The sequence below is a fragment of the Onychostoma macrolepis genome, chromosome 09 (genome assembly GCF_012432095.1).
Source record: "Onychostoma macrolepis isolate SWU-2019 chromosome 09, ASM1243209v1, whole genome shotgun sequence".
NCBI lineage: Eukaryota > Metazoa > Chordata > Actinopteri > Cypriniformes > Cyprinidae > Onychostoma > Onychostoma macrolepis.
The window spans coordinates 24,855,093-24,880,723 of NC_081163.1; the positions used below are offsets into that span (position 1 = coordinate 24,855,093).

The following is a 25,631-nucleotide window of genomic DNA, read 5'->3' on the forward strand; positions in this document are numbered from 1 at the left end:
CTAGGAGCAGGACTGGATGTATGAAGTCAGTTCTCTTTAAGTTCCCAGCAGAGTAACTACAGGTGTACAGAATCACAGTAACTATGAGCATGATCCGCTAATGTTTGGCAACCACAAAGTGTCAATTTCACCATTTGAAACCTCACAAACACTGTTGTCTTTAAAAGTGTGCTTTCTTTAAAATAAATTCCACTTTGCTTGATATCAAATGCAGTGACATCAATGACATTTATACATTTTAAGTGCAACTTAAGCACTTAAATACCTTTTGGGATAAATAATTCATTTAAATCTAAGGTCACCTAATATGGGACCAATAGAAATTTCAAAATGAAAATTATTTCACAAATTTTTTTTCTTCTTCAGTGTAGTAGTAAATATCATCAAGCACCTTAGCTGGATATATCTGGGATAGGAGTACTAATAAAAACATGGCCTGGCATGTCAAGCAGAGGTGTATGTTTTTTCCATTGGGAAAGCGTAGGGGAAAGCAGTTGTTTGATGAATGAATGTGTTCTTAACATAGAGTATGTTATGGCTTTAACAGGATACTGCTATGATGGAGATCACATTAAACATTACACTTTAAAGTTATTAAGTGTCTGAATATCTAAGGCTGGACAGGCGTCATCACCTCTAAACAAATTTCCCTTTCTTGTATCGGAATCACTGTGGATTTGTGAACCATAAAGCACAAGTCTGTCTGGTGTGAGTCTTGGATCAGAAGAGTTTCTCAGCATAAAGAGGAAGAAAGCAGCTCCCTCAGACAGACTCAAATCTCTCTGCTCTTTCCTCTCAGTCAGGCATGTGATCACTCTTTCTCACATTTTCCTGTGTCTGGTGGCGTCCAGACTGTCTCTTCCACTAAACCCTATTAGTCTGGATTGCAGACTAAAAGTGACAGAAAAAATGTTTTTGATAGTAATAAATATCACCTGTGGTAAATCACAGTATTTATTCATTTTTTTTCAGGAAATTCAAACAATAAATGACGTTTTGGTGCTCTCTGATGTGGATCGCTGTGACAGATCGCTGTATAGACACTTCAGTTGTAATGAGTGACCGCAATAATCCCTTCCTATTTATTACTAGTTTTAACTAGTAATAAACATGAATTACCAAATCATGCCTCACGTAATCACTCAATCAATGTTTCAGTTACTGAATGATGTCATTAAAACAGTTTGTAAACAAAATGTCTTGTAGCATTTCATTTACCTCAGGCAAGTCATCAGTGTCTGCAGCTCGTTATTTGCTTGAGAAATTAAGTCTAGAGAAGAGCATTTTGAGATATATCAGACTATATGTGACCCTGGACCACAAAACCAGTCTTAAGTCGCTGGGGTATATTTGTAGCAATAGCCACAAATACATTTTACGGGTCAAAATTATTGATTTTTCTTTTATGGCAAAAATCATTAGGACATTAAGCAAAGATCATGTTCCATGACGATATTTAGTAAATTTACTACTGTAAATATATCAAAACTTCATTTTTGATTAGTAATATGCATTACTAAGAACTTCATTTGGACAACTTTATAGGCGATATTCTCAATATTTTGATCTTGTTTTGCACCCTCAGATTCCAGATTTTCAAATAGTTGTATCTCGGCCAAATATTGTCCTATCCTAACAAACCATACATCAATGGAAAGCTTATTTATTTAAAAAAATTGACCCTTATGACTGGTTTTGTGGTCCAGGGTCACATATACTCATTATATTTTACTTTACATGTTAGTGATGTCTTAATTATTTAATGTATGTTTAAATAAATCTGTTATGAAACCAATTTTGACAGCCACTGTGTAAGATTTCAACAACAAATAGAAATTGTATAAATGAGAAGTTAATTTAAAAACTGCATTATGTGCAATTTACATGTTTGCATACACATTTTTTATTTGAGTATTGATTATTATAATATAAATATTAAATTGTAAAATAAATAGTAATTGAATTTAAGTTTGGGCTGTGTTGTTAATTGAAACCTTATAGTAATGTAAAAGGGCTCCCTATAGTTTAGAGCAGAAGCTGAGGTAAATTTTTATCCCTAAGAAAGATTTATTCGCAATTGAAATTACTTAAAGAAAAAGCAATTTGTTCAGTAAACCATTGTTTAATAAAAAAAATACAAGAAAATGTGTAGCTTTTTTTTCCTCCTGCTGTAGTGAAACATACTGAACCGTGAGGTACGTACCGAACCGTCATGTTTGTGTACCGTTACACCTAATATATATATATATATATATATATATATACAGTATATATTAAAAAGCAATTACTAAATGGAACAATTAAACGGCCTTATCTCTACCAATTTGTCTTTATCATAAAAAAATACCATTTTAATCAACAGTTTTGTCAGTAGTTTTGTGGGGAAATTGGTCAGTGTATCAAGAATTTGTTACAAAAAGTCACCATCTGGTACGAAAGACCTTCAGCTCTTTACAGGCTTAAATAAGCGATATCCCTACTTACAGATTAAAAGCTAATAACATTCCTGCATAAACACTTGATGTTTCCCACTAATGTTTTCAAGAAACTGGTCAGCAATTGCATGTATCAGTAACATCTGTATAGACTGAACTCAGAATCTGTCAGCAGGGAAGTCAGCGATTGCAAACAGACGAGACCTCACTCAGGAAATTATTTCTTTTTCTGTCTTTCTGTCCAAAGACCAAACGGCTCCGCACAGATTTAGCCAGGTGGCGAGTGTCGTCCCCTAATTAGCGCAACATGTTTCCGTAATCCGGCCGATTCTGCGGGCTACACAGGTGTCCCCCATCTGCTATCGGATTAGTAGTGTAATCTCGGACCCCCACTGTCCGCTCCACCCCAACACAGACAATGGAAAACTAGCTTACTACTTAGTTAATACTACCCAATATCTACTGTACAGTATACTGGCTTTTTTTGCATGTATTATTTGCAAGTATGCTCATGTCAGGAGTGTACAGTTATCATCTTGTAAATTAAAATTTAGCATTTTAACACTATAATCATATATGATACTATTTGTCATTTTTGATAGGCCTCTAAAACATCAACATGATCAAAAGTATTTGCTCAGTTTGGACCTCATTTTGGAAATAAAATTGAGCTGTTTTTTCCTCGAGTATGAGCTGCATATTGTGACTATCTTGCTATACGAGCCATAAAAGCCACATGCAAACTTTTTTTTTTAATGTCTAAAGGAGCTTAATAGGGTTAATATAATTTTGAGAAAAATGCATAGTTCACCCAAAAATTAAAATTATGTCATCATTTACACCTTGTCTTTCCAAATATGTATGACGTGCTTTATTCTGTTGAACACAAAAGAAGATATTCTGAAAAATGCTCTGAGTTCATTAACTTCCACTGTAAGGAGAAAAATGAAACTAAAACACTAATATTTAAAAAAAAAAAAAATCTTCTTTTATGTTCGACAGAAGACAGAAAGCATTTTGGTTTTGGAATGACATGAAGGTGAAATATCCCTTTAACTGTTGGATGTTCATTCAAATAAACAGCCAGAAAAGGAAAAGTGGGAGTAATTCGGTAGTGTGCTATTGTAATTGAAAAGATGATATTGTTAAAATATCTTCCTGGCAAAACTTGAGTGATTACTGTGTATAAATAATAAACTCAATCAGATAAAACCTGTTAGTCCTTATTTATATGCATTTTGAGAGTCTTGTGCTCAGTACTACCCTGAGAAGATTACAGCAGATTCAAGTTAAAACAGTGGCCGATCTGTGATGGGTTATCAGAGCGCAATCCTTTAAATGCTGTACAGTTAAGCTGGTTTATTCTCTTTTCCACTCAAAACTAAACAGCAGCCCATTTATTTCTCCCTCTCTTATTCCCTTTCCAGGTGATATATCTCCCTACACATCTGTCAGAAATATGATTCTGACTGGTCATTCTGCAGTCAAACTGTATAATATAATCCTCACAGGTGATGAATGTCCTACAAATTTGTGCTAGTTTAATGTCTCTTTCATCACTTTTGCATTCATTAACTTTAAATCAATTTATCATATCCATTTGGCAAATAGTCATGTAATAAGTGGAGCAATTTCTGGGTAATTTCTTTCGTGTTTCATTGTGATAATGACTGGCTGACTGTACATGATCCTTTAATGATGTTGAAAATTATGTTTTAATGATGTTATTATGGTTGGGGGTAATTACGCTGGAAGGGTGGAAAATTAAAACAGTTTGCTGCACATATACGACCGCCTTTCAATTAGTGCACTTCTACTACAGTAAAATTATGTAGTTTGTGGTCTTATACAGGCACACTGAGTTCAGTTTGTCTTAAAGCCTTTATGAGATCCATCAACAGATAATATTAGACGCAGCTTGAAACTTAATGCAGCTATGCACAGATCTGCTATCGAAGCATTACTTACAGGCAATGAATGAATATTGTTAGTAGGATATCAGGAGCAGTTAGCAGGGCTCAACATGAAAAGAGAGAGAGAGAGAGAAAAGATTTTGTACATCAGGAATTGATTGAATTGTTCTCATTTGCCAAAAATGATGCCAAAAATGTGGGGGACATGAAAAATATAAAGTCAATCAAATTGTCCAGACCAGTATTTAGTAGTATTGTGCTCATTTGTTAATTCAATCAGGACTACTTTCGTCAAGTATATTTATTACAATTATATTGCATACAGTTGTTGGCGGTATGGTTCTGTTCTGGGCAACACTTCCCACTAAACATTAGACGTCTGACGGACGTGCAGATTATGTCTATATTGCGTCCGTCAGTCCAAGACCAATTCTGCCCATCTACACGACGTGCAAACTAGGTCCGCTATTTGGATGTCTAACCAAGACCCCATTTGGACGTCAATATACAGTTCAACATTTGAACGTCAGACTAGGTAACTTTTTTGGACGTTGAAGACATGTGCAGAAAATTGACATTATTAATGAATGTAATATTTATTTTATTTAAGACAAATATCAACATTGTTGTTATCAACATGGTTAATGAATATCAATATAGGTTATTTGTGATGAAACATTATTTGTTATTTAATTATTTATTTATTGAGTACATGCCCAGCCAACATGTCCATGTTGGGCATGTACAGGATTTATCTGTGCTATATGGATGTCAACTGGGTATGAGCTCAGAGTGGGCAATTTGATGGGCTGAATGTGGGCCCCAGTTAGGTTGCCCATTATTGTTTATTTGTGGGTCCCACATGGGCCACATTTGGGCTATATTAGGCTATATTTATAGTTTTTTTTTTGCAGTTGATTTATTTGTATGCAATTATGGGTAACTTAATTGCATTTGTTTTTAAAGGATTATATCATAATGTACTGTATATAGGCTACAACAATCCAAAACCATTTATTTTAGAAATAATTTCATTTTATTTATTTATAAGCATCTCCACAAAAGTAGGCCTACTCAAGTTTTTGCAGTTATGCAGTCATTGCGTCAGGCGAAGATTGGCGTGCGTGTCTTCCCGCCCCTTCTCATTAAAAAAATAACAAACAAACAAAAAAAGGTTTGCCACTCACCACTTAAACACGGGCACCTGCGTGTCAATGGATAAACTCTAGGCCTAATCTATCAAGGTACGATGTGTGTTTAATTTTATATTAGCTGAGTTACTGCTGCTTTTATCTAACTGAATATTTTTTTTCAATGCGACGCGACTGGCGGACCGGCGGGAGGCTCGTGAAGACGAAAAGCCACGTAACAATACTTTAAATAGGTAGGTGAACTTTTAAACACTTGCAGTAGCATAATTTGTCTTATACCAATGCTATTTGCAATGTATATGTTTGAGTTAATAAATGTCTGTAAGAACATCGGATCGGGACATCGGGTGCTCATTTCTCAGTTAAGCCGTGCTAAGCAGCATTTCTCTCCCGCAGCAGCTCTGGCAGAGCGGCCGGACCATCGTGAGGCAGGCGGCCATAAACAAGACTGTTTTAAACATTTTCAGAGGGTATGTGTTGTCTGATTATTGTTGTATACTCTTACTAATTAAGTACTTTAACTCTTCAAACTTTTATTCTTATTTAATACATTTATTTTCCACTGGCACAATGTGTTGTTAACAGTGATTTTGAACAGTAAGATTTTTTATGTTTTTAAATAATTATCTTCTGCTCACCAAGCCTGCATTTATTTGATACAAAATACAGCAAATGGAATTAATAAAGAAATATAAATGGGGCCCAGTTCCGACCCACAAAACACATTCGGTTAAGCACTTTAATTTTTATTGTTGTACATTTGTTGTTGTGGTACAGACCCACGCAAGGTGGGCTGTGCAACTTTATTATTATTATTATTTTATTTTTACTTTTTTTGTATTTTACCACCAGTGTTGATTTTAGAAAGTTTTTAGGTTACGATGCACAACATTGAAGTGATGTATGCAAGCCATTAAATTCATGTTCCTAGATTTTAATGGTAGTTGGCAGGAAATTTAACTAGTCAAAGCTTATTAGTGACGTTTGTGCCAGTTAAAAACAATAAAGATGGAAATAAGTGAGTGGTTATTGAGTTGTGATTTATTTGTAAACCTCTGTTTATAACTAGTCCCATGTTTCCAGAAGGTGAAGGACCTGTTTCCTGTAGCAGTTAATTTTTCTGTAGCTTCGTTTGGCTCAGCAGCAGGATTGAATTGGAAATGCATTACACCTTTTCCATTTATTATCTGCTGCTGAGCCAATCAAATGAAGCTATAGGAAAATGATCTTGAACAGTATGCCACCTTCTGAAATGGGACTACAGTTATGTACAGAGCCTATAAGCAGTATAAAATGATGTCTAAAATGAGTTTAAGTTTGATGTAGAAAAGACGTCCACAACGACCACATTTGGCCTACAATTAGCCCTTATACAGAGGATGTTCGTTAGACGTTGGAAAAAAGACGTCATCTGGCGTCACAGTCTGCACCTTCAGGGGACCAAAATTGGACGTTCAAAAACGACGTACAAAAGATGTCGTTTGGACGTGTCTTTGCGCAGTGGGTTCAAACGTCTGTCCATGCAGCCATGCTTGGACAGAGTGGGGAGAGCAGCAAGAGAACCCCCCCCCGGGGGTACAGAACAGAACCATTATATGCATACATAATTACAATTCACATTTACATGAGTCGTAAAACAAAACGTGATAGAGAATGCTTCCAATGAAGTGAACTGTAACAAAGTCAGATCAGATTACAGGTTCAGTTAGGTGGAGTTGGGGTTGGAGGAGGGAGTTAATTGCAAGCAGCGATGCGATGGAAGAGACGCTGAAGAATGGGAATTTAAATAGACCGCTTGTGATAGGTGTCAAGACTGGATTGGTATTCGTCAGGAACAGCTGACTGTCAGCTGATGCGAGCTTGACTGACGTCGCCTGCCTGAACTAATGCGATGCTGAATTTAAGTGATCCTGGAGCACTGTTGTATAAGTGAACTAAAGCAAAACACAGACCATGATTGTTGGATGTTCATAATAAACAGCAATCAGCATGCAAGTATCCAGTAATTTTGATTCCTGATTAAATACGTTTTTTAGATCACACCATGTGTTTTTGTGGCTGTCCAGAACAAGTGTAAATGTTCCACTCTGGTTTAACTTGAATGAAAACGAGTAGTTCCTCACAGAGGGAGAGCAAATCTTTCAAAAGCCTTTCTCTCACACAAGTACAACATACAGTAGTTGCTCCAGCCACATTTTTCCAAACAGAGTAAACAGCCCTAGAAACAAAACTCTCATTCACACTTATTCAATGCATTTGTTCAGATTACAAGGCCAAAAGAAAGAAATAAAGCGTAAGTTAGAGATACGTGTAAGGGAGCAGTGAGTTGTAAAAGGGTGGGCTGTGGTGGATTATGAACATTCAGTCTCGAGTGTCTCACCACACTAATAATATGAAAAGCTAAAGCATCACAATTACTAACAGCAACAGCAACCACAAACATAAACACTATAAACCAACAGACAACAACACAGCTGAGAAAAAAACATCATAAACTGATTCCAGTCATATAAAAACCCATCATGTTACTTTTTTACTACTGTGCTTAAAGACTTGTGCTTCTATCCCGAATCGGCTGTACACATGTGATTTGTGCTGTCCTGTACAGATGCTGTTTGTCAGATTGCACCATATGACCTCAATCTTGAGTAACGCCCACAGCAGAATGTGAGACATCAATGCACAAATGCAAACCCTTGAGCTAATTTTAACAATGTTTGTGCTGTTTCTCATTGTAAGAGCTCAACAAAACTCAATGAATGGGACCCAAAATTTCAGACACTGCCAGAACTTTCTAAGAAGACCACAACAATGATTAACTAGATGATTAACTAAAAAAAAAATGACAATAATTTGTATTTTTTATTATTTATTTATTTTTAATTTAATTTTTTTATTTTATTTAACCTTTTAATAAAGGTTGGCGCTTGAATGTTTTAATACCATGCAGTCTGTCAGGCAGGTATGTAGTTATTAGGGTTTTCTGGGTGGTTGCTAGGATGTTCTTATAGTTACAGTAGCTCTATTAGAACTGCAGAACTATTAGAATTTCTGTATGTTGGCTTTCTCATGTCAACATACAGTAACAAGCAGTTGAGTATGTCTAAGCTCTAATAAAATTCAGCTGGGCAACTTAAAACATCAGTCTTTGTGTTTGCTGAGACAAATATCAAACATGACAAGTGACTGGCCCTGCAGTTTGTGTGTGTTGTAAAGGGTTCCACAAAATCCTCATGAGATCTGACCGCCACACTCTGACAGAGCAAATCACACTGCTAATTCACGCTCAGGACCTATTAACCCCGTCACATGACACATCACATCCATTTGACCCATTACACAGTGTTCCTGGACACAGTTGTAGTATATTTTAAAACATAATTTAAAAAGCTGAATTTTCAGCATTATTACTCCAGTCTTTAGAGTCACATGATCATTCTAATATGCTGATTTGCTGCTCAAGAAACATTTCTGATTATTTTCATCTTGAAAACTGTTCTGCTGCTTCATGTTTGTGGAAACCATGATACATTTGTTCAGGATTATTTGATTTAAGTTTAAAAGAGCAGCATTTATTTGAAACTCTAACTTTTGACAATACAGTAGTATTTAATGTGACCCTTTTTATATAAAAAAAATATTTTTAACCCAGAAGTGTAATTATAACTGTTGTCAAAGCACTGCTTATTGTTAATTCATGCTACCTACCCATAGGAAAAAAAAAAAAAAAAAAAGGATTGCTCTTTATTGTCTTGCGGTAAACTCTTGCAAGACTCCATTATAAAAATGTTTTACTACTCAGAGGTTGTTTTTTTGTCGCAATGGGGTTTTTCAACTTTAATGGTCAGGACAGTAGGAGTAGAGACAGGAAACAATTGGACCTTTAAGTACCTTTAGCTGGGACACAAACCCTTGCTGTCTAAGGTGCAGTTGTGCCTTCACGTCGCTGTAGCCCACGAGGCTATGGCTCTGACAGAAATTACTCTATGCTCAGGATACTAAAGCCCAAGACACACTGCATGATTTTCAGCTGTCCAAGACGAAAGACTAGCATCGTAAAACAATCGCGGCAGTCATGCAGTGTGTTTAGGGCTTAAGGGGCGATTCTCTTATTTAAATAGCATTAAACGTTTCAGAATATCAAGGGTTTTATCTTTAATGTCCAGCATTGTATATACACCACATTTTCCAAACACACTAGAAAGGACTTACAAGTGCAAGATGTTCACTATAAGAGCAATACCTTTTTTTTTAACAAATGTAACACTAGTGTACCAGTGTGTTTTTTTTTTTTTTTTTTTTGCTTTGTTTAGCATTCAAATTTTGTCTTGTACAGCCCATGTTTTGCATGTATGTAAATATAGGTTATGGTTTCCTCTGTTAAATCATTGTGCAATAAAACACTGTCTACATAAAACAACTTAGAATAAGACAATACATGTATTGTCTTTGATTGAAATGGTGTGGATAAATGACATTGAAGCTAACCAGAGGAAAGAAAAATAAAATAAAAAAGAGATCTCTTTAACATTTTAAATATTTCTCCTAGACAGAAATGAGGTTAATGAATGGAAAGTTTTGCTTGAGTCTCCTGCTTCTCAAACTTGTCTCCTGAGACAAAAACTCTCACACTCTCACAATGGTCTCCTATAAAGCTTTAGAAGAGATCTTAACTTTACACACTGTGCTCAGTTATTTCTCCTTAGCTAGAGACACTGGATCTCTCACATTTGTCTCTTTTAAAGATTTAGAAGAAATCTCAACCACATCACACGCTGTGCTCAGATTTTCCTCCTTAGAGACTCTGGATCTCTCTCTTTTAAAGCTTTAGAAGAGATCTCAACAACATCACACTGTGCTCAGATATTTCTCCTTAGCCAGAGACTCTGGATTAATAATCAAGACTGAGTCATAAGCCATTTATGTGCCTTTCAGCAAAGAAAGCTCCAGGGTTACATTTTCTGTAAATAAGTTTTGATTAAGGCATTACTATTTCCAACAACAAATGATGTACATAAACATTGTCCTATAAAAAGTAACATTATCCTTATCTCTGTATAATTTCTCTCTCAATATAGCCTTTAACTCTAATGTCTTTAGCTAAGGAGAAATATCTGGGCACAGTTTTTGATTTTGTTGAGATCTCTTCTAAAGCTTCAAACCAGACAAATGTTAGAGATCCAGTGTCTGTAGCTAAGGAGAAAAATCTGAGCACAGTGTGTGATGTTACTGAGATCTCTTTTAAAGCTTTAAAGAAGACCATTGTGAGAGTGTTAGAGTTTTTGTCTCAGGAGACAAGTTTGAGAAGCTGGAGACTCAAGCAAAAATCTCCATTCGATCTTAAAGTAACCTCATTTCTGTCTAAGAGAAATATTTGAGATGTTAAAGAGATCTCACTTTTGATTTTCCTTTCCTATGGGTACTAATGTTAGTGAAGCACTTGAACTGGGGAAAACAGTTATTTTGGGTCGGGCCCAAAAAGCTGTCTCTGAGCATCACTGAAGATTAAGTACAAACAGTCAGGACAGCAAGTTCACCTCGGTGCACTGCAGCGAGTCCATCAGAGAGACGGCTGAATTCCCCTGCTGGGTCACAACATGGGTTGGAAACGGCCACGGGCTGAACTCACTTGAGCAAGACAACGGACGTGAGCAGATCACAAGAATAAGAAGTGTAATGACTCTCCACTGACATGGTTCATTACATCTTAAGAGTCTTGTAAGCTGAATCATTAAAGCAGTTGAAGCAATACAAATCTGAAGGTTAATGAGTGTATTCCTCCAGTGAGAGGTGTATCAACTAGTCTCAGCATCAGATGGCATGGCCATGAACTGTCTAAAGCTACTGTGTACAAAAATGACAGGAAATCGCCGTATTCACTCAGATTGACTGACATCACTCAGTCTGGATTACTCATGATGCTATCACTCTGCTGAGAAACAAAGTGTTTAAAAGTTCCTAAGCTGCTACAAATGGTAACAATATTTGGTCCACAACCCCTTTTTCAGGTTCCAAAATTGTTGCAACCCTGCACACTCACCCACACCACAGAAATAATACTCTTATCACAGCTGCACTTACATATCAATACATCTCAATACATCTTACATTACCACTTAGTCTGTTTTATTTGTAATTGACTTATCAGCATTAATGTGTTATCGAAAGTACCTGTACATTGTCACAGAGTCAGTACTAAAATTTTGATGCTTTTGCACTGCATAGTTCTAGGATCTAGCCAGCAGAGTAATTCCTAGAGAACTAGTTTCTTCCTTGGGGCATTTTCATGGTTGAAGCAGGAACTCTGAAGCAGTTGTCAGCGACGTCTTTATTCACGGCATTTAACAACCAGTGAGTGGAGGATGCTGCGATCGGAGTTGTTTTTGTTGTGTGTCGTGGGTTTTGTGATAACGGAGATGGAATGTAAACGCACAATTTACAATATTAAAAGAGCATGAAAATCTGATTCAATCCCCATGACAATTTACAGTGTTACAAATCATCGAGGCTGAGAAAAGAACAGAACAGGTATGGTGGTTGGTGTGGAGTAAATCTATTTAGCCAGTGTTTCGTATGCGTTTGGCCAATCAATCGGCATACACATACGTCACTGATAGTTCCTATAGAACCGTTTTAGACCCTACTCTGAAGTAGGAGCTAAATTAGTTCCCCCAAACAGAGTTGCTAGAACTAAATATGTTCCTAGTTCCTGCGGTGTGAACACGACAAAAACCGGGAACTTCCGCCAATAGTTCGGCACTATGAAAAGATTTCTCCAGTGTGAAAGCCCCTAATGATACCAGCTTTACTGCAGAACCGGTAGGAGCAATTCATTTCAATACCTGCTGATGTGCATAAAAGCGCTCTGGGAGGGGCATCAAAGGTTCCTATTTCCAACATGTTTTGAAGTGCTAAGTATTGCAGCCAATCACAGACATGTCTGTTGAGCACATGAGCGCAATGGCCAATCAGAGGAGTTTAGTTAGTTAGTTAGGCAAAATATACTAAGCTCACAAATCCTTCCATTATAACAAAAAAAAAAAAAAAAATGTAAATAGATAAATACATTTATTTACTGATTTATTGTACAGTGTTTTTGCAAGAGTGCAGAACTCAGAGTCAATGCTAAACCGAAGTGGTTGACTTTGCTCACTTTTTGTATAAACCTATTACACATTTACAATTTAAATACTATTAAAGTCTAAATAATAAAGTATTTTCTTCACGCAACCAGCACACACTGGAAAGTTTCTGGATTCATAACAGTGTTTAAATGTGAAACTGAATTTGAAACTTTTGAACCATAGCAACAGAAAAGACAAAAGAAAATCTGATACTGCATTAATTCTTGTAGTTTAAATGCAAACCGATAGACAATAAATAAATAAATCACAACCTTTTTTGCTGGTTTCTCTCGGTACCAAAACTGGTCCTGAGAACTATGATGGTACTGGTAGCAACTAAAGCTCCGTTTCCACCGCAGGAACTTTACCCAGGAACTAGGGACTTTGGGCCGGTACTTGGGTGTGTTTCCACCGCAGGAACCAGGACCTAAATAAAGTTTTGGGTAAAAACATTTTTTGGGGGACTTTGGCGCTGAACATGCTGATTGGTTGAGTTCACGCAGCATTGTATTTCAAACACCATTTACTCGCATAATTTTTAAAATAAGCTGTTGTGTCATGAAATGTAGTTTTAATTAAAAGTATTTCAGGCGAGAATGTAGTTGTTTAAAACTCAAATCTGCGGTTTATTTATAAAGACAGCGCCTATTTGAAAATGTGCTTCGCTGATTTCGGAGACGTGAGCTCCACGCGATCAGCGGGCGCTCAGTGCTCATGTTTCCCGACGAGAGCAGCTTCAACTCGGCTAGTCCTTCTGTAGTGGATAAACATAAGATATAATTTGTTTTTGGTAAATCTAACAGGTAATCTTTGGTCTTTATTCTATTATTCTATTATTAATATGTTAAAATGAAAATGAAAAGAGGCAATACTGTTTGATACAATATTTCAATGTATACGTTCCCTGAACATTTCTGTGGCTATTAATATATTTAAATGAAAACTAAAAGAGGCAGTGGTGTCTGATATCATATTTCATCTTATTGTAAATACAGTGAGGAATATTGCAGTAGCCAAGGTGAGCTGACTGATATTATCAAGTACGCTGCTGTTTGCAGAATTACCGGACTTGTGTCATCCCGTCCCCAGGGGGATCACACTCCTGAGTCGAACTTGTGAAGTACTGAGGACGCAAGTTCGAAATTTGCATATTTTGTATTGAGAAACGCGCGCAGACCTACGTCACCACACTATTTGCCTGTTCTTCACAGTACTTCAGACTGCGATGGAAACGCAGACAGCAACAGGTCTGGGGGAAAAAAAGTTCCTGGGACAAATTGTTCCAGGTAATTTCGGTAGAAAAGCGCCTTAACAAAATTTTGGCATTGTGACAACACTTACTCATTTATAAACAGAATAGACTACTTTTCATAGAAATTTGCATGCCTGGCAACCCCATGTGAGTCACGACCTCAAAGTCGAATCAGTTTAGTTTCATTTAAACAAGATATCCTTGGTAACAAATGTATGTCAAATGACATTTTTAAAAGCAAGCAGCATGTTGTTTGCCTTACATGTCCCACAGACAGGCTCTTGCTGTCTAAGTAGACAGATCCTGACCAGAATAAGCTGCAATGTGAAGCAGACTAGTAGAGTACAAGGACACCAAATATCAGGATACTGAAACAGCACAAAAACAAACCTCCCTAAGATCAAATGACAGGAACTTGCATTTGTCAAGCTGGGTCTGTACAAACTAGTTATTTAACAATCGTATTCGCACTTTTCTTCATCCTTCTCTTTTTGAGTAATTAAGTACTCTGATGCTTTTGTACAGTCAGAATAACATCTGGATTCACAAACACTTGGCCTGGCCAAAGAAAACACCCACACACACTTCCACACCATCTGTGAACGGTCTCGGCCACGCTGGAGTTTCTCGCAGCTGTCACCTTGGCCGACACCATCATCCTGAGCGCTCCCATAATGCACTGCATGACAATGACGAGGGCAGAGAGCCCAGCATCCAGTCTGAGCAGTCACTGTTCACTGATGAAGATGCCAGACCAGCCCGTGACATAATCTCCTCGCGCTCAATACAGTAAGTGACACAATACATGAGACAAAAGAGCCAATCAACAATGTGTGGCACTTGGAGTTAATCAGTACACAGATACTCATCACATCTACTGATCGCACAGGTCTTTCAGGGCTATAAAAACAGCCATAAAACGGGCTGAATTAGACCCTTAGTTTTTATGAGGATATCTTAGGTTTGCCGCTTGCTATCAGAGAGTGATAGGTGACTTGAATCAACAGGCAGTACTATTACTATTAGAAATCATAAACATTTGTTTTGTTGGCATAAATTTAAGTATTTAGTTTGTTTTTGGGATGTTAAATAATATTTTAACTTGAAATTAACAGGTTAATTTAGATTTTATTATTTTTAGGTTACCTTGTTTTCAGTGTGGCAGGTTTACAACATTGATATGCATTGATATGATTTTTTTTTTTTTTTTTTTAATGGATTTTTAATGGAACTTATTGGACAAGAGATAAATGTTAATATATTATATGCCTACATTCAGGGCAAAAGTCCCTGATATTTTTACATTAATTTACATTTACTTGTCTCGTCAAGTAAATGTCGAAAGTGGCAACTAAATCATAATTTCACACTTCTCTTGAAAACAAACTGAAATACCTTTTGAGTTTACTAAAAAAGTGGACTGACCTCAAAGGAACTTGTTTCACTTTCATTTACGCTAGCGTTGGACTTGAAACTGAACTCAGATCACATTTCGGTCAATCCCAGAATGCTATTAATTATAATATCAGTTATTTTTAAATTGAATATTAAAATATAATTATAAAATAGCAATATATTTGAGTCATAGTTGTTGTAAGACATTGTATGACAGTCTGGTTAAAGCCTTGAAGGAAGATCTGATACTGTGTGTGTTTGTGTTATTGTAATATTAATTATCTACTATATTATATACTATATATTTTGAATTTGCTTTCAACTTTGAATTTTGCATTGTATATTCAATTTTCACTTAAATTTGTAACAATATACAGTATATATATATATATATACAGTATATATATATATATATATATATATATTATATTATATTTTTAATCTAACATTTATATTTTATTTCAGTTAATGAAAACTATTTTTATTATTTTTAGATTTCATATTAGCTGTAGTTCATAATAACAACACATATGACAACAGATTTGAATACCACTTATTTTAGTATTATTTCTATACTATCAAACGTTTTCATTCATATATAGCTTTCGATTTATATTTTCAGTTTTCATTTTAATTTTAGTTCACATTTAAATAATTTTGTTATGTGCTTTTTTTTGTTTAGCCTTATTTTATTTGTAATATTTTTAAATAATTTCAGCACTAAAATCACTAGCCTTTCTCTCTCCCCTCCAGCTAGAGTTGATATTCTTCCTTGCTATGGCTAATTAGCTCAGAGAACAGCCTGCCACAAAGATCTCAAAGCCCCTAAACGACCCCGTGAGACCATGGATGGATGGATGGATGGACAGACAGAAGAGAGGAGTGGAAGGTCCTGCAGGCTCGTGCCAGGCTCTGCTCTGCGAGTGAATAAAGGGTGTGTGTTTGTCTGGCGGCTGCACAGGACCCACAGCTGTTCTCAAGCGTCTGTTGAAGGGTGAGCAGCTATTGTTCATTTAGATTCATTAAGAGTCAGCAGGAGAACAGGCCTGTGACCACATACTGATCACAACGCAGACAAACATGACTTTGCTTGAACACTAAAAACTATTGATTGATAGATTTTTAAAACTTGGTACGGACCTGAAGAGAAAGCAAACATCACATTTAGAAAAAAATAGATTTGCATCTGCTTGCAAAGCAGAAAAAAAAAACTTAGTGTTCATCACTCCAGTCTTCAGTGTCACATGATCCTTCAGAAATCATTCTAATATGCTGAACATTTCTGATTATTATCAATGTTGTGCTGCTTAATATTTTGGGGGAAACCATGATACATTTTCTCAGGATACGTTGATGAATTATAAGATTGTGAATGTCTTTGTTTTTGATCACTTTGATGCATCAATCAGTGCTGAATAAAGGTTTCAATGTTTTAAAAAGGAAAAACTCCCCCCAGACTTTTGAACAGTAGTGTTTTTTAAGTAAAATGTGCTTTATGTGGTAGCATCTAAATGAACTGGTTCTAAAGGGTAAAATTAGGTAGACTGGTTAATTAAGTTAACACATGTGCATTCCATACTACAGTGACATCAATGCCTGTCAGTTCAGTGAGTGGAAGACTTTCAAACTTCAGTCTTAAGGTTACAAAAAACAAATACAAAAAAACACATCTTCGAAACACATTAAATGGAGTCTTTCCACTGAATTAATTTCCACTGAAATGTTTTGGATTTAAATTGGACTTACAGCTTTTTAACAAACTCTAGAACCAGAATATCAATACAGTTCTGTTTTGCAAACACTGTAAATGTTGTTGTCTGAAGCACAACAGGACTGGTAAATGACCCATATTACAGTATTATGACATAGTTATTATGAGCTCACTATGATGTAACGCTGATGCCATCTACATATTGTCTGGCACCAGTGGTCACTCTAAATGCTCCACGTACATATGTTCCCCGTCTCCATTGTTGCTCAACAGCATGTTTGACAAATAATGCCCTTTTTCTTCCAATGAACAATTGACATTAAAAAAGCACAGTACACAGATTAAATGCACAACAGAGAAGGTTATTCTTAGAGAAAAGTCAGCAGGCTGCACATTACATCACTATACCAAATAACTAAATTATTTCGATTATAGTAGTAATATGTATTTATATATAAAGGAGATGGGGCTAATTATCACCGTAATATTAAATTTTGAGTCAAATGTTCAGTATAATCTGTATGAATTTTTGTCCTCCAAACTGAAATTAGTATTTAATCAGAAGACAAGACTTTCGGGAAGCTGTTGGATAACAAGTAAACATAATAAAATTACACCTACAGACATGAGTCAGCCATGAACACTGTTCCCAGGACGAGGTTAAACAGCTGCTGGATCAGTGTGTTTTTATATGTTATACTGTAACCACTATGCGTTGTTTGTAGTACGATATGTTATGGAAATGTTCAACACCTTTTATGATGTTAAGACTTTAAGATAATGTATGTGCCTATACAACCTTATTTTGTTACTTAAGCAAACATAGAGATATGGTCTGAAAATCTTCTTACTTTCTTTATAACTCAGAAAACACAACTTCAGTTCTACTGTGAAGTCTCTTTGTTCATTAGGATCATTCTCTCTATTTTTAACCAGAGCTAAATTCTCAGAGGGGATTCTGTAAAGCCCGTATAGGGGGGGAAATCGCCCCCTCTTTACAGGAAAACAGCCTCAGTGTTTAATTCACAGCATCTGGCTAACAAAAGCACGCTGACTGATCCTTTAATACCGGGCTCAAGACTCGGCTCACTCTGTGTGGCCTGCACACCGTTTAAAAAAACGGCCTTCCCTTCTCTTCAGATGATTAAACATGAAGACAATCAAACTGAGAGATCAAATGAGGCTCCCTTTTGCATCAGCCACAATCACAGTTGAATGAGGTAACTGTGGTAACCATGATACGATAATCAGTACAACATGTACTCCAAGAAGACAATCACAGACTCAATCTCTTTAATATCTCAGTTGTTTCTTCTAGACAATAATGTGATTCATTTGAGAGCAAATGGAGAAAAAGACCTTAGTAATGTCACATGAGTTTCTTAAGAGCTCTCAAAACTCTGCTCAGATTTGCCAGAGACTGCAGTCAGAAGTAGAGAATGTTATATGAGCTCAAACATTTCTCATTAAATTCGTTCAAGAGTAAATTATGTAATCTATTCTATCCACAGTAGCTTTAACCTCTTAGGATGCAACTGGTGTAGAACATTTTTCATGATGTTTAACTCATTTTGTTCATGTGAAATTGGTTTCTGAGCACCAGTGAATCATCCACTTGGTCTGAGGTACGGTTCATGTGAACTCCAGTACAGTTTGCATGAGTATAACTATTTTTCGGCAAACTCAGTGAAACTAGAGAAAACTAATCCTGTCCGAATTCGAATGTCTGTGAATTTTTTTTCACGACGCCTTTCCCTGTGTTTTTTGGCCAATGTGAACTACTGTAGATGCTCTTACTGCGCGGTGCGCACATTTTTTATATGTTTGCCTGCCGGCAAAGAAAAAAAATTATTGCACTCGCCTCGTACGGTAGTAGCTCATTTTCTCATGGGCGGGCAAAGCAGAGAAAGGGGAGGTAATCTTTCCCCGTATGACGACATAAAGGGACGATTCCAAATCTTTCATCATGAGCTTTCATTTTCTCAAAGGTGAAGCAGGATACCCAGGGCTCGGTTTACACCTATCGCCATTTCTAGCCACTGGGGGACCATAGGCAGGCTAGGGGAACTCATATTAATGTTAAAAAACCTCATAAAGTGAAATTTTCATGCCATGGGACCTTTAATAATTTCATTTAAACTAGTTACATTTGTTTTAATGAATTAGCTTTTTATCAACTCACCAACCCCCTACAGTTCTTCCGTCACAAACCCTCTCAGATTCATGAACCCCAGTTTGGGAAACTCTGGTCTGGCTAATAGTATTGCTAAACAATCCTTTGCTTTGGAAGTTTAACCCTTTAATATTCACACACAACCCAACAATCAGACTCCAAAAAAAAAAGACATAATACAGAATAACAAATTTCATAATAACCCACTGATTAAAACAAACCCCTTTTAATGTAGTGATCTGACTAAATGCATAATAAAATCCCACTCGCTCCAGCAGAATCCTATAAGAGGCAGTACTGCAGGGTGTTACCACAGCGTTTCCATCGAGGGATTCATGGAAAAACTACTGCATTTTTACACATATAAGTCACCTTCCTGCAGTCCAATGAGAAATGTTAGACAGTAAGCCAACACGTGAGTCATATTGGGGGGGTTTGGTGGTCTAGATTTTTCCAGCTGATAGGAAATCTAATGTCTGACATTTCAATGGTAGATTTAGGGACACATTGCATAATGCGTGCGTAAGATGAGGTCGACAAACACCACAATTCACTTATAAACAGAGCCATCTGTGCATGACTTTAGTCAAGCTCATGAGGTCATTTTTAAAGGGTGAAAGTGAATCTCTACAACATTATTTTTGTCTTTCTCTTTTTAATCTTAAATTTTGCCTCTTTCGAAGCAAATCTTTAAATGACTTGTTTCAATCAAGGTCAGTCTTGTGTTTTGGAACAAGGGTTATCCTGTTGTTTCTCAGATTAATTACTCATGGCAAACCTGACTGTCTTTTTACAAGCAATAAACTTGCATTGTGAGACACATTCCTCTTTAAAGCCATAGTGAAACCCATCGTCGTTCTTTACCATGCAGAAATGGTGAACAGCAGTGTTGCGACTGCTATGGTAACCACACTAATGCAAACTAATTTACAAACTACACTAAAGAAAAAAGACTGCTGGATAAAGACTGAAAATGATACCAAAATACAAGAAACCAAAAATACAAAAAATTAAAAACAGCAAGGTACCAACTGAACCCAGTACAATGATTAAAAGTGTTAAAATTCACTGTGACTGGAAATTAGATGATTTGAATTGATAAAACATGAAGTGCATAAGTGTGTAATTTTACAAACCCAGTAAAATGTATAGTTACAACTATATGTAAGCTACATTTCCCTAAAAAGTGTACACACTGTTGCACAAAATATGTTTGCTTGAACATCCTAACTAACTAAAGCAGTGAGTTTAGAGAAGGATTTCATAGCAGACGGAATAATTTTCAAATTCTAGCACTAGCTGCCTTTAAAGGTGAAGACTGTCTTTTTGTTCCACTTGACCTGCTATAGTTGTCTCTGCACAATAAACGGGGATAAGAAAAAATATGTTAACGTCAAAAACAACACACACACACACACACACACACAAAGTCGAATAACAAACAGCCTCATTTTCATGGTTGAGGTCACATATTGTGTTGCTGTGAGCTCTGATTTCAGAACAGTACTGCAGCATGAACCATGCAGCAAGAATAAAGGGGTTTTCTCAGTGGACATTAGTTAAAAAGACACTCCCTTCACTGTTTTAGATTAGTAATAGATATATTAGATGATAATGTTGACTAAGGGTGAGTGGCTTATGACACTTTCCATGAAACGGCACTCTTTCGTGTCTTGTGACACTCTAAATTGTACAAGGCTAAATCTTCAACTATGTAACTTTCATTGATTCACCCGTTTACCTATTACATACAGTATATATTACATATACATTTATATACAATTTGTGTATTCAATCCGTGTGTTTGTGTTTATTCCTAGCATACACATTTGGGTTCAAATCTGTGGTTTAGACAAAATAAGACAAGTTGTAAAATTGCAAAACTCTTATAAAATGAGTGAATTATGATATACTATGAATGAGTCTGACCTCCTAAATTGGAGAATCAATATTTTCTACAACCTTACAACAGTATGACCCTAAACACACACCAAATCCCTGAGACTTCAAAATCTAGCATCTAACATCAGGATCTAACTAATGGAATAAAAAAGTGCCAAGCATTATGAGCTGAAAATCATTCTGACCCAGTTGGACCCAAAACATCTTTCCATCAACACGAAACAAGCTAGAACACGGCAAGCGGCTACTTATGAAGTCTGAGAACATGTAAGATGCATCATAAAAGCAGATTAAGAAATATTGGTAGCACTTTATTTTACAGTCCTGTTACTCACGTACATACTATGTACTTATTATAATAATTACAATAACTAGGTAAAAACTAGGTACTAACCCTGAACCTACCCCTAAACCTACCCCTACCCCATGTAGTTACCTAATATTACCAGTACTTTCTTAAGTAGGTACACTGTAAGTACATGTAAGTGCACGTACTGTAAAATAAAGTGTAACCGAAATATCACCTCTACTGCTCAAATCAACGACAATAAGCTTCAAAAATTGCTAAACAGTAGCTTTATGAATGAATGAATGAATGAATGAGGCATTTATATAGCGCTTTCACGTGTATTGCAATACACCCAAAGCGCTTTACAATCATGTGGGGGGGTCTCTCCTCAACCACCACCAGTGTGCAGCATCCACTTGGATGATGCGACGGCAGCCACAGGACAACGGCGCCAGTGCGCTCACCACACACCAGCTACAGGTGGAGAGGAGAGAGTGTCATAGAGCTAATCAAGTGGATAAATGCACAAATAGTTATAATTTAGAGCTGTGTTTGTTGCAACTGACCAGCTTGACCCCAATGAAGATTACACTAGCTGGCTTGTGACACCCAGATAATTTAAGTTCAAGACCTTTATAGTAGCCTTTAAAGATCAGACCCTCTTCTTCTATCTGCTAATCGTCAGATTTTCCTCTCAGCAGCACTCAAGCAGAAGTCGATAAAAGGATCTTTCTCACTCAGCAAGGCAACTGGAAAGGTCCGTGGGTTGGCACGCACCAGGGCTTTAATAGCGGTAAATACCACTCAAAGCTGCGATTACAGTGCTAAAGTGTTCCTAATGTCTCAACCACAGCCTGCCAAGAAAAAAGACATCATCTCTGTGAGCGCCCACCAGTCTCTGACAGGACACTTCTCCCAGGGAGACGTGTGCTCTATATCACTGATAGTTTGATTCTACATGAGGACTCTTCAGAAGGCTGCTTTACAACTATTTAAGCATAAATAAACATTAAATGCTCTTTTTTTGTTCTCTATAGCTTCAAATAAACTCCGCAGGATGATTTACAGTGGCACTAGAAAATGTTTAGGTTAAATATTATCTGTATTTCTGCATAGGTGTTACCTTCATAAAATTAAAAAAAAAAAAATCCAGGAGTAAGTATATTTTAAGAAGAGAAACACAGCCTCGTTTCTCCCAAGGTCTTTTTCTCCATCCTGTCACCGATGGGAGTTTTGGTTCCTTGCCGCTGTCGCCTCTGTCTTGCTTAGTTGGGGACACTTAATTTCCAGCGATATCATTGACTTGATTGCACAGATACTGTTTAAACTGAACTGAACTGAAAATTGAGTGTTTACTATTGTCCTTTTGCATAATTGACACACTATTTTCCTATTTGATGCTGTAAAGCTGCTTTGACACAATCTGCATTGATAAAAGTGCTATATAAATAAAGGTGACTTGACTTGACTTGAAGTGTGAAATGTGAACTAGGATTATCAGTTAAGAGGTGTTGGGAATAAAACTGCTAAATTACAGCCAGGTGTGAAATTAGCATTCATTTTACTAATATAAAATCATTTCTAATGGATGGGTTCTAATTTCTGACATGTTAATGTTTGTAATATCTTAATATATTCATCCCTTGTAGTCATAAATATAGTAGATTAGAGCTGGGCGATCTTGTGATGATGCAAACAATCAAGCAGTTTATATTTACCTAACTTTATGTGAGTATACTGATTGCAGGTAGAGTTGAATATATTGATATGTCCAACTTTATATATAGCTAATAATATAATTTAGATCTTGCGACAATATAAGCAATCACAGAGCTGAGATTTGTTATATTTATATTGCTTTACATGAATAGTACTGTATGTATGCAAGTAAAGTTGGATGTACAATATATGAAGAGCTCATTTGCAAAAACAGATAACATTTTTATATCCTGCATTCCAATTAATATCAATCAAACTGCAGTTGGGTTGTTTTAATTAAATAATAATAAAAAAAAAAAAAAACGGCTAACTAACACAATAAAACAGAATAAAAACATGACAACACAATAAAAAACATGATTTATGAAAATGAATAAAAACGGAGTTATCTCTTTTTGCAAATAAACTCTTCCTATCTTGATATATAACTTGATATATAATACGGTTTAAATTATGCAATATAATTATAATATATGATATTTTCTAAGTAATATATCTTGTTATACATGAGTGTACTATGTGAGTAAAGTTGGACATACTTATAGTAGTTGGAGTTATAAATTGCTTATTTATTTGCAGGTTGGACATATATTTTTTATGTTGTGATATTGAGCATTATGAAGCTTGAATTGAGCATTATAAAGGTTTTGTTCAGTTTATAACTATTTGTATGACAACTCTTTTTGATGTGTATCACTGCCACGGGTACCTAAATATTAATCAGTTAAAATTAGAAAATGTTTCTAAATGCTTTCTTCCAAAATACCACAGTTTTACTTTATACCAAATATTTACAATATTAATACTATAGTGCAGTGTTTTATTTTGAAATAATGACCATTTGGCTGTACATTATCCCTTACTTTAAAATATTTCACGTAAAACAATAACATTTTTGGCTAAAAATGATGAATGCTGACCGTGTAGTCTACTGTGTTAGTCTCACACACACAGAAACATGGTTATTATTCATAAGGCACTGATACAGATCATGATAGCTAGTCAAGACAATGGCATTCAGAAGCAGTGCTTTCTGTGATGTGTATCAAGACCATGAGAGGCAGGTGATCTTGAAACACACAGATTAGGAATAAGAGCTTCCAATCTGCTGGAAGCAGACAGTGACGTCAGCCGTGACAGAGCAGGATTCATCTGCCTGAGACTCAGGGCAATTACCACAACAAGAACACTGTGACTGCTATTAAACGACCACGAATAAAGACAACAAGTTACACACTCAGAGACTTGAGATGGCCAAACAAATAGAAAGTAAGTAAGCGAGAAAGAGAGTGTTTTCTCACTAAGGATATTGAATGGAAACTACTCGTTTGGCCTCTTCAATTGGTAAAATTACCACAGCCTGAGGGTCTGTGAAAGAAAGAGAACCAAACCAACTCCATTTCCTCCATTCTCCAACTAGCTGCTTTCCTTGAAGAAACCTCCAGCTCGCTGAATAGTCTGTGTGAGTGTGTGTTAATTGAAAGGGTTTGTCTAGTGCTAGTGAAGCATTAGGTCTGACCTACATTTATATGTCCCCATAAAACCAGGCCTAGCAGACGGCCAGAACTCAACACACGACACACTTCAGGTAGCTGCATACTAATCTAACACATTCCTTGCATTCTTCAAACACACGGAGGCAAAGGATCGTAGATTCCAACTTCATTACATCATTTCCTGTGCCATAATTAAGTCAGCATTAAGCTAAAAAGAACGGATGAGTCTGTGATAAGCAAACTTTCCCAAGACAGAAAGGGGATAACTAATTGTTACTCAGCAGCTCAAACTGAAATAATAACAAACACAGTTCATCTCCATTTGTTCTTTCGTCCAAGCTGAAGCAATTTACAATAGGTTACTGAACATCTGAACAACAAAAACCCCAGAGAGACACACCTGAATTTCAAACAAAAAGTACCATAGCTTTTTGGACATTGTATAATGGTAGTGCCATGATATTCTTTGAAGTATAATACTATGGCATATGAAATGTGATAATTAAATTTACTACCATAGTATATCATAGTACTGGTATTACCATCAGATACCATCTCCTGTCCATCTTCAGTTTATGACTAGTAAACATCCACAAACTGACTTATAAACTTTCAACAGACCAGTAACAGAACGATGGCTATGAATAGAATAGAATAGTAGAATAGAATAGTAAAGTAAAGTAAAGTAAAGTAAAGTAAAGTAAAGTAAAAGAAAAGAAAAGAAAAGAAAAGAAAAGAAAAGAAAAGAAAAGAAAAGTAAAACGGCACATGAGACCTCTTTGTATGTCTCAAAAGGGATCCATATACTTTTGAATGTAAAAAATAGCTTGGCTACTACCAAGTTAACAGAACAGAATAGCAGCAAAGTAAACAACTATTTACATCTCTAAAAAACTAATTTATATACTTTTGAATGTAAACAAATAAAAAATAAAATAAAAAAACTACTACCAAGCTAGCAGAATTAAACAGAATTGCAGCCAAAAGTAAAATGACAAAGTGACAGTCTCTTTAGATGTCTACAAACGGGATCTATAGCCTACTTTGACTGATAACAATATAAAAAACAAC

At 36.1% G+C, this 25,631-nt stretch overlaps 1 protein-coding gene across 4 annotated transcripts in view; it reads right to left on the reverse strand.

Moving 5' to 3' along the window:
- The window catches only part of fmnl2a (formin-like 2a), an 89,300-nt gene that overhangs the window by 63,175 nt on the left and 494 nt on the right, over positions 1 to 25,631 (reverse strand). The window lies entirely within an intron of this gene.